The sequence below is a fragment of the Hyperoodon ampullatus genome (assembly GCF_949752795.1).
Source record: "Hyperoodon ampullatus genome assembly, chromosome: X".
In the NCBI taxonomy this organism is placed as follows: Eukaryota; Metazoa; Chordata; class Mammalia; order Artiodactyla; family Ziphiidae; genus Hyperoodon; species Hyperoodon ampullatus.
In genome coordinates, this window is record NC_136913.1 from 54,149,957 (window position 1) to 54,165,335 (window position 15,379).

The window sequence follows — 15,379 nt, forward strand, 5'->3', positions numbered from 1 at the left end:
AGTAATACAAAAATATATGAAAGTGTATAATTCACTGGTAAAGGTAAATATATAGTCAAAGGCAAAATACTTTTAATACAGAAATGATGTGTAAACTACTTTGAACTCTAGCATATAGGGTAATAGTAAAAATGTGTTTTAAAATAACTATATCTACAATATTTTTTAATGTATACACAATATAAAAGGATGTAAGGTGGAATACTAACAAAATTAAATGGGAGGGTCAAGTAAATATGTAGAATTTTTATATGCAATTGAAGTTAAATTGTTATATGCTTAAAATAGACTGTTATAACTGAAAAAAACAGTAGAAAAAAATCAACAAAACTAAGAGTTGGTCTTTTTAAAAGAAACAAAATAAATGTACATTTACCTAGACTGAGAAAAAAAGAGATAATACAAATTAATAAAATTATAACAAAAAAGAAAATTTACATCTGGTACCACAGAAATACAAAGGATCATAAGAGACAAGTATGAACAATTATATGCCAACAAATTAGAAAATTTAGAAGAAATTTTAAAATTTCTAGAAACATAAAACTAACCAAGACTGAATTGTGAATAATAGGAAATTTGAACAGACAAATAGCAAGCAAGGAGATTAAATCAGTAATCAAAATCTCCCCAACAGGGCTTCCCTGGTGTTGCAGAAATTAAGAATCCGCCTTCCAATGCATGGTACACGGGTTTGAGCCCTGGTCTGGGAGGATCCCACATGCCTCAGAGCAACTAAGCCTGTACACCACAACTACTGAGCCTACACTCTAGAGACTGTGAACCACAACTACTGAGCCCATGTGCCACAACTACTGAAGCCTGTGCACCTAGAACCCATGCTCCACAACGAGAAGCCACAACAATGAGAAGCCCTCACACCCCAACGAACAGTAGCCCCCAATCACCACAACTAGAGAAAGACAGAGAACAGCAATGAAGACCTAACACAGCCAAAAATAAATAAACATATTTTTTAACAATTCTTAAAAAAAATATCCCCAACAAATAAAATCCCAAGAGCAGATGACATTGATGCCAGACAGGCTAAATTAAGGGTCCAGGTTCTTGTTCTACTTGTCCAAAAGAATTTGACCATGGAACACAAAGAAAAGAAAAAAAACACAGAGGATGAAGTGTAGAGAGAAACAAAGGAACAGTTTATTGAGATGTGAAAGTACACACTTGGAGAAGAATGTGGGCGTCCTTCTGAGTGAGGAGCCCACCAAAGGATTTTCTGACTCTCCTTTTAATTTCATTTTAATTCCTTGAATGGATGAAGGTTTCTTTGTTTAGGGACAGGATATTCATTGTTGGGAAGATCAGGGTGGGCTCTTGAGTGAAGCTGATTACATCAGCTTCCACTCTTGCACATCGGGTTTCTGAAGCCATGGCACATGTGCTCTGAGAGCCATTTTTCCTTAGATTTTCTCTTACTAGTCAAGCGCCAGGTGTAGAAGGTCGCATAGTGGTCACTGGCAGCCTGTGCATTTTTATTGTGCATGCTCGGCCATGCTCTATGGGTTTTATGGTCAGGGTTCCCTATTCAGGTGTCACAAAATTTAATCAAAGTCTGATGTATGTTATTGTTGCCGACACCATTCTTCCATGGTTCATAGTCTCATTAAGTACAAAACAAGGAGGCGGCTTTGCCTTTTGCCTAATGTCTATGTATGAGGAGGCTGTCCTTGGGTCCAGCCCTGTCTTTCCTGCCTCAATTCCCCCCTGAAAAAAATTGTTCCCGAAATCTCTTGGGGATGTTGAGGGCTGAAAGTCTCGTTCTTCTGTAACTTCTTAAAGTTGGCCAGGGGCAGTCGTCCTTACCTGAGCCCGGGAATGAAAATCTCTCCCTATCAAGTCAAGGGATCCCATAGAGACCTCAGCAGTAGGCAATGGCTGGAGTCCCTGCATGGCCATCATGTTTATGTGGAATTGTTGCAACCTGGAGGAAATAAACTTTAAAAGCAAGTTGAAAATAAAGGGGCCAATAATCAGCAAAAGTATTATTCCAACCAGAGGTCCAAACAGGGGTAGAAGCTAGGTTATGTTTGGTAATACCCCTTTGATTGCAGCATATATGGAGTTGGCCCACGTCTTTCTACCACTTACCAACTTCCTAGGCCCTGGAGTTGTCCCCCTCCAGTGACCTTCCTAGACCTTGGACATCTCCAAGGAGAGAGGGTCCTGGACCCTACATATTCATCCCCATTTGCCAGGTGGAGGAATACCCTTTTCTTTTTTTATCCATCTTTTTGATATAGTGCATGACCAATAATGAGTCTGCCTTTGGTGCTTGGAGGTATCCCCCTTTCTTGTGCATCTAAGAGTTCTTCATAGCAGTGGAATTGCCATATAGCTTGGGAATCTAAGATTTTAAATAAAACTTCTATACTTAAAGCCATTAATGGAAGAGCATTCCAGAGAGAGAGAGAAGCCGGCCTTTGAAGCTTTGGGTATTGTCAGAGTAAGCAGACCTTTTCTAAAAGTGAGACCCAAGGAGTTAAAACATGAGTAATTCTCGAGAGATTTACTATTGTATTACATTCCCATTCCCCTAATGCAGACACCCAAAGGAGGGAGAGAAATGTTAGTGTAAATAATTATTTCATAATGGCAGCAGTGAGCTAAAAATAAATGGGCCCTTTGAAACCCAGCATGGACAGAGTAGAGCCCTCTCAGGTAAAGGTGCTGAACCAAGGCAACACTCACAAAAGATTACAAGGGCAAGAAGGAACATGAGGAGGATAATAAGAATCCAAATCCACCAAAGCATATTAGTTAGTTTATGGGTGGACTGGGGTAACAGGAAGCAGAAGGAAATAGAAGCTATGGGTACTTAGCCTTGGATTTGTGAAGTTTCTTTGTCCTTCTTGAAAAAGAACTTCAGGTTTGGAGGGGGTTCACTCACCTGCTTGGACTCTTCTAGTCCTCAGTGTCCTGTAAAACTCAGGGGGAAGGATAAATTTAATTCTAAACACGTTCCCCACTTGGCTAATAGTTGGCATTTATTCTTGGTGTCCCCAAAATACTTGTTTGGCCCCATTGGGTTCGATAATAGGCAGAGTGGGAGTATTGTGGGCAACTGACAAAAGACTAGTAACCCGCACCTAGTAATAATCAGCTTAGCATGGGGGGACCCTTCCTGGGATGCTCCATCTCAGACTTGAAAATTTATGGATGTTAGGACATTAGGTGAATATTGGGTATGCCCTCAGTTTCAACCGGAGCAGTCAAAAATTAAGGTCTGTTCCTAGCCACTGAAATGTCCCCCAAGGCTTTTATAAGGTCTTGTCCCATTAAAGGAGTGGGACATTCAGGGCCTACCGAGAAAGCATGTGAGACCAAATATTGCTCAAATTGGCAAATAAGTGGCTTGGTGAAATACTGATTTTGGGGATTTCCATCCATGTGCATCACCAGGCATTTTTTAGCACTTTAGAGTCCAGTGTAATTGTTTAGAACAGAGTAAGTGGCTCTCATATTGATTTTAAAAATCGACCTTCTTACTTGACACATCAAGGATCACCCAGAGCTCTTCTGCTGAGATGGTGGTTTTTTCTGTGGGACCCAAGGACCCTGGACCCTGTCAGTCATCTGCAGCCACCATTTGGAGTTTTGAGACCCTTTTGTCTGATCTCATCAGTGGCTTGATTTTCTGCAGTTTGGACATGGGCCAGGTGGGTTTTCCTTTTGCCCTTGGCAGGAATGGGCCCAGTGACCTGCATTACCACATTTGAAATAGACCCCTTTTTGGAATTTCACTGCCCTGGTGTCGCATCTCCTCTTCATCTCTATGATGGTCACTGAGGTTGCAAGGCACTGCTGATGGCGAAAACTATCAGTTAGGTCTGTTTCTTTATTTGTTCCCCTTCATGCCAGTCCCTTAGTGTTTCCTCTGCCTGTCACGGTAATTGAATATCCCATAGGCCACATCTGGAAACTGAGGATTTGAATCTGAGGGCCCAACTGTAACTTTTGGAGCTTTCACGTAATATCAGGGGCAGACTAGCTGATAAAAATGTTGTCCTAGTAGGGACCAGTTCTTGAGGTGGAAGAGTCTATGTTAATGCATTTTCTAAAAAGTTTTACAAGTTAATACTAGTTGAAGGTCATCTGGTCAGAGAAGGAATTCATCTGTCTGGTCTTGTCCCAAGTTAACTAAGTACTGTTCTTAATGAGCTCACTGGGTTTTGGTGCCTTTAAAGTTTAACTATTTCTGAAATGTAGCCCTTGATGGTTAAGGTCCCCAGGGAGCACGAGGTGGGAAAAAGCCTAAACTGGGCCCAGAGTATATCATAAGAGAAAGTGACCTTGGTGACTGGATGTACCCAAAGGGTATGTCCCTGGGAGTAAAGAAATTTATCCATGATCCTTCAAGGGGAACCAAGCTCCTACCAAAAGGAGGAGCATTTCCCATCAGGACTGACTACAGGCATCCCCATCTTTTCTCCGTGGTACACAGGATAAGCGACCTTCTTGAAGGCTTCAGGCTTCTCTATTGATTCTATGGCCAATGATTAATCTTTGTGTGCATTCCCCTGGAACGGGTATCATTATAGTTCCAGAATCTATTTAGGTCCCAGTTCCCTTTCTCTAAAAGGGTGATATGTATCTGAAAACAGTCACTAGCCACTAAAAGTGGTGGTGTGTGTGATTGTGTAAGAAAACCAAAATCCCCTTTCTATCATCTAGGAAAATCTTAACTTTAAACTTACAGTCTGTCCAAGTAAGGCTGTATTTTATATTTTTGTTAAGTTGAACCTGATAATAGTTAATCAAATGGTGGATAAGACAAGCCCCGAGGGCAAGGCTCCTATGGTTCAGGTCCTTGGCTACACAGGTAAATTCTACTGAATAGTTAAAGAAGAATTAATACCAATCCTTCTCAAACTTCCAAAATATTTAAGAGGAAGGAACATTTCAAAATTCATTTTATTAGGCCAGCATTAACCTGATACTGAAGCCAGACACTATAAGAAAAAATTTACAGAACAATACCCTTGATGAAAATAGATGCACATCATCAAAAATACTTGCAAACCAAACTCAGGAGTTCAGTAAATGGATCATGCACCATGATCAAGTGAGAGTTCATCTCTGGGATGCAAGGATGTTTCAACATGCAAATCAATAAATGTAATATACTACAGTAACGGAATGAACAATAAAAAACCTCATACTCATTTCAATAGAGGGAGAAAAAACATTTGACAAATTTCAACATCTTTAGCTGATTCACTTTGTTATAAAGCAGAAACTAACACACCATTGTAAAGCAATTATACTCCAATAAAGATATTAAAAAAATTCAACATCTTTTCATAATAAAAAACCTCAACAAATTATATATAGCAGAAATGTACTGCAACATAATAAAGGTCATATATGACAAGACTACAACTAGCATTATGCACAGTGGTGAAAAGTTAAAAGCCTTTGCTCTAAGATTGCTATATCTATTCAACATAGTGCTGGAAGTTCTAAGCCATAGCAATTAGGCAAGAGAAAGAAATAAAAGGCATCCAAATTAGAAAGGAAAGAGTAAAATTATCTCTGTTTGTGGATGATATGATACTATACATAGAAAATCCCAAGGCTCCACCAAAAAAACTGTTAGAATGAATAAATTAATTTAGTAAAATTGTAGGATACAAAATCAGTATACAAAAATCAGTTGGGTTTATATACACTAACAATGAACTACCTAAAAGAGAAATTAAGAATTCAATCCCATTTATAACAGCATCAAAAACAATAAAATACTTAGAAATAAATTTAACCAAGGAGATGAAAAACCTGTACAATAGGGCTTCCCTGGTGGCGCAGTGGTTGGGAGTCCACCTGCCGATGCAGGGGACATGGGTTCGTGCCCCGATCTGGGAGAATCCCACATGCCGTGGAGCGGCTGGCCCCGTGAGCTATGGCTGCTGAGCCTGCACGTCCGGAGCCTGTGCTCCACAATGGGAGAGGCCACAACAGTGAGAGGCCCATGTACAGCAAAAAAAAAAAAAAAAAAAAAAAAAAAAATCCTGTACACTAAAAACTATAAGACATTGATGAAAGAAATTAAAGAAGACATGCATAAGTGGAAAGATATTTGTATTCTTTGATTAGATGAATTAATATAGCAAATATGTTCATACTGCCTAAAGTTATCTACAGATTCAGTGCAATTCCTCTCAAAATTCCAATGACATTTCTCTCAGAAATATAGAAAACTATCCTAAAATTTTATGGAACCAGAAAATACACTGATAGCCAATACAATCTTGAGAAAGAAGAGCAAAGCTGTGTTCATAACACTTTCTGATTTCAAGCTATATGATGAAGCTAGTAATCAAAACAGAATGGTACTGGCATAAAACCAGGCACTTATACCAGTGGGTCAGAATAAAAAGATCAAACATAAACCCACATATATACAGTCAACTAATTTTATAAGTGTGCCAAGAACATAAAATGGGAATGGATAGTCTCTTTGATAAATGACACTGGGAAATCTGGATATCCGCATGCAGAAGAATAAAACTGGACCCCCATCTACACCACTTATAAAAATTAACTTGAAATGAATCAAAGATTTAAAGTAAGACCTGAAACCATAAAACCCCTAGAAGAAAACGCCAGTAAAGAGATCCTTGACATTGGTCTTGGTAATGACTTCTTGGATAAGACACCAAAAGCACAGCAAAGGAAGAAATTAATAAGTTGAAAGGGCAACCCACAAAATGGAAGAAAATTTTGAAAGCCATATCTGATAAGGGATCAATATACAAAATATATAAATAACTCATACAACTCAACAACCAAAAAGCAAATGATCTAATTTAAAGGTGGGCAAAGGACCTGAATAGACATTTTTTCAAAGAAGATGTTCAGATGGCTAAAAGGTATATAAAAACGTGCTCAACATCACTAATGATCAGGGAAATTAAATCAAAACCACAATGATATCACCTCACACCTATTAGGATGGCTATTATAAAAAAGACAAGCAATAACAGATGTTGATGAGGATGTGGAGAAAAGGGAACCCGTATACACTCTTATTGGACCTGTAAATTGGTACTAGCATTATGGAAAACAGTATGGTGGTAACTCAAAAAACTTCCATATGACCCAGCTATCCCACTTTTGGGTGTATATCCAAAGGAAATGAAATCTGTATCTCAAAAATATATCTACACACCCATGTTCATTGCAATATTATTCCCAATAACCAAGATATGAAAACAACCTAAATTTCCTCTGACAGATAAGTGGGTAAAGAAAATGTGTTGTGTATATATATATACACAATGAAATAGTATTCAGACATGAGAAGGAAGAAAACCTTGCCATTTTTGACAAAATGGATGCACCTTGAGGGAATTATGATAAGTGAGATAATTTACTAAGAGAAAGACAAATACTGTGTACTATCACTTATATGTGACTCTTAAAAGAAAAACTAATTTTATAGAAATAGAGAATAAAATGGTGGTTGCCAGTGGCTGGGGGGGAGGGAGAAATAGAGTGATGTCAGTCAAAGAGTACACACTTTCAGTTATAAGAAGTTCTAAGGGTCTAGAATACAGCATGGTGACTATAGTTAATAATATGATACTGTAAACATGAAAGTTGCTGATAGTAGATCTTATGCATTCTTACACAAAAAAGAGAATGTGAGATGATGACTTTGTTAATTATCTTGATTTTGGTTATCATTCCACAATGTATATGTATATCAAATTATCACATGATACACTTCAAATATATCCAATTACATTTGTCAATTATTCCTCAGTAATTTGGGGGGAAATTTCCCCTGATGGCTGTAATATTGATTACCCTGTTGTTTACAGACAGAATTTCTTTTCTCTGTTAACACTGTATTTTAAAATATCTCTATGTTGATTTATGTAAATCTAGTTTGCTCTTCTGTCCTTTACATGTACCATATTTTATTTACTCACTCTCCTACGAATTGACTTTTTAGTTTTTTCCAAGTCTTTGCCGTTATACACAATACTGCAGCAAAAATGACTATATTTGAACACATGCAAGATAATTCCTGGAGCATATATCCAGGAGTGGATTTGTTAGATGAGATATCCATACTTGTTTTCACTAAGGACTGACAAATTATTTACCAAGATGGATGTATTAATTACACTGCACAAGTGCTGCATGAGGGTTCCCATTTCCCCCATCTTCATCACTGCTTATATTACTTGATTCATATTTTTGACAGTCCAGGGGGCATACAATTTTATCAAATTCTTAAAAGTTGTGTTTCTCTGATTAACAATGATATCAAACATCTCCTCATGTTTATTTGACTTTAGGGGCTTCCTTTTATGTAAATTGTCTATTCATATTATTTGTCCAATCCTGAGAAGCCAGGATTTTTCTTGCTAGTTTATAGGAATTAGACTGTGATTTCCTTCTTCAATTTGATCTTCTTTGTTTGCTTTCAGGGACCTCATAGATTCTGATCCACTGAGAAGTTTTCTTCTTTTTTTTCAGTGTAATTATAAATGGATAGATTGGATAAATAGTGTCTACCTTAAGAAAGCTTAGAGCAAAATGGAAGACATACATTTGAACACCTGAAGGACACATTAAGCTTTTGAAGAAAAGGTAGTTGAATAATGCTATATTGAGGAACTAAATACAAAGGAGAGGTTAGGATTAATTAGAACAATTGATAGAAGAGGCAAGTTTAAACATACCAAGATTCTAATCTTGGCTCTGCTTCTTAGTTTACTATAAGTTTTTTTTTCTTTTTTTAAAAAGCCACTTTACTGAGGTATGCTTGACATACAAAAAGCTGTACATATTTAGTATATAAACTTGATAAGTTTGGAGATAATAATACATCTGTGAAACCATCACTACACTCTATGCCATAAACATATCTTTCATCCCCCAAAGTTTAAAGAAGTTCCCTAATCTTTCTGAGTCTCTAAGCCTCTTCTACAAAGTGTACTTCTTTTTTTTTTTTTTTTTTTTTTTTTTGGTACGCGGGCCTCTCACTGTTGTGGCCTCTCCCGCTGCGGAGCACAGGCTCCGGACGCGCAGCCTCAGCGGCCATGGCTCACGGGCCCAGCCGCTCCGCGGCATGTGGGATCTTCCCGGACCGGGGCACGAACCCATCTCCCCTGCATCGGCAGGCGGACTCTCAACCACTGCGCCACCAGGGAAGCCCCCAAAGTGTACTTCTTAAGATTAACTTAATAAGGAGTCTGTGGGGATTATATGAGATAATATAAGTAAATCTTCTACTTTAGTATCTGGCACATAGTAGGCACCCCAAAATTTTTACTTAACCCCTTTCCCACTCATTTATTTTATGTAATCCTTTTGAAGCATCTAGACTCCAGTATTCGGTTGTAAAATGGCTTTTGTAAAGTAGGTGTATGCCTTATAAATTAAATATAAATTGATTTATGTCTTTCCTTACTTTATGATTTTAGAGAACTCTTGCTTTCAATTTTGTTTTATTTTTAGTTGGAAATATTCTCCTGATACTTTGTCTCTGTTTCTCTACCTCCCTTTTAAAGTAGAAATTCTTTTAAAAAACTGGAATATAGTGTAAGAAATCCCACTTACTAGAGATCTTTGATCAATCCTGTTGTGACAGACTTATTTTGTTATTTCTCCTTAATTCATCTTATTTTAAGCTTGTGTTTTGTAAAACAAGACAAAGCTGTAGTGAGGATTAATACTGACACTCTGTAGCCAAGTTAAGATTGCCTGAGATTAATAAGTCATTTATAACTATATAATTAATGAATGCCTAGTTGGATGTCTGAGTGAATAAAGTGTAAGTCATGAGTAATTAAAATTAGAACGGATTGGAATGTGATGTCAATAATTTCTTTAGGGCTGAAGATAAGTGTTTAACTTTCTTCATGTTTATCTGGCATTCTTCCATCACTCTGTAAACAGTATACAACTTTTATCACACTCTAGATAATATTTTGCCTGGGTGGTAGTAGACTTGGCATATCATATGCAAGAAAGAATTAATTACTTTGTTCCAACACCTCATTGCCAGATTAAAATAAATTCAGTTACCAAAATTGATCTAGTGACTATAATTTCCAACCCTGAAAGAAATTAAGGATAAATAAATTTTAAAAATCCTTGCCATTACGTGAATCAAGGTTCCTTTTAAGTACATCTAAAATCTTTCTTTAATTAATCCTTGAGCCAATGCCATGACATCTTCTCTTGGTGTGCTTGGATTTGGGAGTGGGGACTTCTCTTCCTGATGCCTTGATTTCACTGTGGACCCAGAGATGTCCCTTCTATAACATACCTCTTCTGAATTTTCTGATAATCTTTCAAAAAAATGAAAATTGACTCCTTTTTCTAGAAAAGGTTAGCAACCCTTTTCTATATTATTAGAATATTAGTATTAATGTATACTATTTTCAATATAAAATATATTTTATTTTTATCTTAATCAGAACAGTAAAAATTCCACAAAAGAATTCTATGGTTAGCATCCTGTTCTACTTGCACCACTTCAGCTTTAAATCCTTACTATGAAAACAAGGTTAATGTAAATCCAAGACACTTAGATGTAACTTAACTATACAAATTGATTTAGTGATTTGTGCCATTTAGTATTCTGAAGGAAAGTAATTGGCTAAATCTCTTTCTACACCTGGCATTCTATAGGAATCATATGGGTCAACAGTATTCTTTGATAGAAGCTCAGACCATCTGGGTGTGATCATTTATCCAAGTGTCTGCTTATTTTACTAAGTTTTGTCTCATTGCATGTGTGTGGTTTTAGGTTGTTCATTTACTATCAAATATGAATAAATTTATTTGTTCCTATCATTTCCACACAGTCCAATACAACACTTGGATACATTGCGCCCTGTTGTTGGTTGACTCACAGTCCTAGAAAAGTTTTTCCCAGCAAGAGTAATCCTAAATTTTGCAGAAAATATTATTGAGAATCTTGTTCCTACATCTATGCAGAGGCTTTTATTTTCATTTTTTTCCTCTTGATTGTTTGGTTAAACTTAAGTTTCTTTTACTCTCTTTGTTAAAGAAGGCTGTATAGTGGACTCTATTCTTTGCCTGGATTTTTAGATTAATAATCAGTCTTTTCCACTTTATATTGTTCTTAATTATTGCCTTTACTTTTAAAGTCCCTATTAAAAATGTGGAATAATCAAAAATACCAATCATTTATGCTTTCATTTTTTTTTACTTTTTTAGGTGTTTCCATTTAGATGTTTTTCTCATTTAGTGTACCACTTGGATGCTACTAAATTTCTTTTCAACAGAGTCTTTACAGTTGGTAGATGGTAATGTTAAGTATTTTTATTAATATATATTTTATATGTAACATTGTGCCAACTTACGGTATACATGTTAATTTCATACATTTATATATTGTAACATGATTGTGATTGTAGTGATAATTAGTAAGTGTACCACATTATATAATGATCTTTTCTTTTTAGTAGTTGGAATCAAGTTGTAGTCTCTTAGCAAATTTGATGATTATAATATGGTATTGCTGTCTATATTCTCTCTACTGTACATTAGATCTCTAGGACTTATTTACTATTCATTGTAATTTGTACCCTTAAACATCATCTGTCTATACCCCACACCATCCCGTAGTAACCACCATTTTACTTTCTATTTTTACAAGTTTGGCTTTTAGATTCCACATATAAGTGATATCACACAGTGCTTGTCTTCTCTGTCTGACTTATCTCATTTAGCCTAATATGCTCAAAATCCATCCATGTTGTGCGCAAATGGCAAAGTATCTTTTCTCATGGCTGAATAATGTTCAATTGTGTATATATACCACATCTTCTTTATCCATTCATTCATTGATGGGCACTTAAGTTGTTTCCATATCTTCGATATTGTGAATAATACTACAATAAACATGGGAATCCATATATCTTTTTGATATCCTATTTTTATTACCTGCAGGTATATACCTAGAAGAGGAATTGCTGGATTATATCATAGATCTATTTTTAACTTTTGAGAAATCTCCATATTGTTTCCATAGTGTCTGAACCAATTTACACTCCCATCAACAGTGCACAGGGTTCCCTTTTCTCCACATTCTCATGAACGCTTGTTATCTCATGTTCTTAATGATAGCCATTCTAACAGGTATGAGGTAATAATATCTCATTGTAGTTTAAAATTTACTTTCAATTAATTCCAATCCTAAATGAATGAGTGAATGAATCTCTCTTTACTCTCATTATACGTATCTGCATAATGCCAATAAATACACTGCAGAACTCACTTTGTGATCATTAGTGTCTAGAAGAAACACATTTGCCTCTGTGGAGAACAATGATAGAATTACTGAAGCTGGAAAATAATAACGTTGAATTTCACATATCATGTGTATCTTTAGAAAATCAGGCAGCTTAGCTACTCATACAATAAGTTATAAGCTGGAAGAAGCAGAGGAGTTATACTATTTTCTTTTATTTAGATTTAATTTCTTAAATTATATAAAAGGCTAAACTTTCTTACCTTGCCAGGTTTTAATCCAAATAATTAGATGTTAATATTTTTAAAACAATATAAACAAAACATCGTGCTACCAGTACTGAAGAGTGTTTCTTCTGCTTTTCTTCATTTTAGCCAAATACAGAAAAATGTCAGATTTCATGAAGGTTTGGAATTGAGATATTTTTGAGAGTCTTGATTTAGTCTGCATGCAATGAGGTTGTATTTAATTTACTATAATGAAAATAGCCAACATTTCTGTAGCTCTTACTGTGGGCCAGGCACTGTTCTAAGCACTTTATATGTATAAGCTAATTTAATTCTCACAACAACCCTATGATGCAAGTACTATTACTATCCCCTTTTTGCAGATGAAGAAGCTAAAGCAGAGAAAACTTAAGGGACTGCTTCAGGGTCAAACAGCAAGAAACCAGTAGACCTGAATAGGGAATTCTGCCAAGCCGCTTCTTGAATCAGCACTTGTATTGATTATAGTTTGCCATATCATCATATAGCCTCCCAATTTAATACTAGTCAATTTTTTAATTGGCCATTGACATAGCTCTAATTAGAGATAGTACTAAGATTTATTGTTTTTTCTCATTATTATACAGTGATTTTTATATGTAACAAAATGCCCTGTAGAATTAGTTATATGTGTTTTGGAGGAGAGCTTAGAAAAGTATTGTGGATATGCTAGTTATATAACTTTACATGGTAAGTTTCCTCAAGCATAATTAAAAAAAAGAATGTAGTGGGAAATAATATTATTTCATTAGACCTTGAAACTACATGAGAAAACACATTTAAGTAGCATCTGAAAGATATTTGCTTTGCCCTTAACTTGTTCTTTTTTGATTATATAAGAAACCAGGTATATACATAGAGCAGCAATAAATTAGTAAATTGATTAAGAAATTAGAGTTTTTAAGGGAAGAAACTAAAGTATTTATTGTAACCAATTTGTCTCCAACATGAATATAAAATTATTTTCTTCTTCTTTTGTTAGTTATATAATTGATGTCTTATCTCTTTTGATAGAGGCTAGTATGTTATACTAGAAAGAATATAAGGTTGAAATTCAGAGACTGGGCTCAATTTATAACTGTGCCACTTATTAACTATTTTACCTTGAGCAAGTTAGAAAATTACCTGAATCTCAAATTTATCATGTATAAAATTAACAAAATACTATGTACTTTACAATTATTTGTAGGCAGTAAATGAGATTAGTAATGTAAAGTCCCAAAACAATACTTGCTATATAATAAACATTCAATAAATATTATTTTCTCCCTCTACGTTTCATCATTTTCCTTTATAAAACTGATATCAAATACTTAAAATAAAGCATGTAAAATAAAATTCATAACATTATTGAACATTTTCAAAAGATGATTCTGTAAGAGGTTGAGTTAATTGGCCAAGTATGTAGAGTTTTAGTGGTCTCCCTTAATCAAGACAATATTTCCCACAGTGTGATATACATCCATTCCACCCAAGATGAGTTGAGGTGGTTAGATGGATATTTTTTTATTTTAATAGTTGTGTATTTAATATTTATTAGAAAAAATTACCTACCATAATGTCTACTATCTAACCTATAATTTCATTAAAGTATTGCTTTAAGAAACAGCTAAGTATAAAGGTGAGTCATTTTAAAGAAAAGTAAATTATAATACAGTTAGTTACCAGATATACCAAAACTTGTGAAGATGGTTTGAAATAACATGTAGAAATCATTCATCTAAAGGAAAATGTGCCCAAAGGTACAGATAGTTAGCATATGTCTTAGGCTTGATACCCTAAATATAGTTTATTATACTCCAACTTTTTGCTCTCTTGGTCAAGTCTTTGAAGAGTTCATGTAGCCTTAGTAAATTTTGTGGGATTTGTTTCTGCTGCCATTCTCTTTTATTATAGGCTTTTTTAAGGGCCTTTTAGAATCATATTAATTCTCTGGTTGGAAGTACACTTATTTGCAAGGAAGGGCCATCCCATTATCTCTTTGCCAAATATAACCTAATAATATAATCAACAAGTTACTTAACTGTTCTGAAACCCAAGGTTTTCTGATAACTGAGAGGTCATCTCAGTCTTCTGAGTCATTCATTTGTCCACATTTACACAGAGTTAGCACCTATATTAATGGACTAAGCTGAAAGGGAAATTCCTTTTAACAGCAACCATCTGAAAGGAATGTAATATTGTAATATTGTCTTCTGAGGACATGTTCCAGTATAAATAGGCAACCTGTGGCAGCAGCAGCCCCTGGAAGACTTAGTTCTGACCCAGTGATTCTCTAGTTTTTGACCCTATAGTGTTTGAAATTTGATTATTTTAGTCAATTTGAGTGATTTTGTGGTAACTACTTGATAGTTTATTAGTAACATGGATAAAAAAATATTATTATCTCCCTGCTATAAAAATAGTGGGAAGCAGCTCTGTAGCACAGGGAGATCAGCTCGGTGCTTTATGACCACCTAGAAGGGTGGGATACAGAGGGTGGGAGGGAGATGCAAGAGGGAGGGGATATGGAGATATATCTATACGTATAGATGATTCATTTTGTGATACAGCAGAAACTAACACAACATTGTAAAGCAATTATACTCCAATAAAGATGTTTATATATATATATATATATATATATATATATATATATATATATATATATATCCATACCACTACCATGACAGGCAGAGAATGGACGAAGGGGAAAACTTGCTAGTTTGGGTGGTATTTTTTACATTATATTTTCTAATCCTCACAACAACACTGTAAGATAAATATTGGTTGTCTTTTTAGAGTTGAAGATGCACAAGTGGAAATAACTTGTGCAAGGTCACAATGCTAGTTAAGTAGGATCATTTCCCTCATT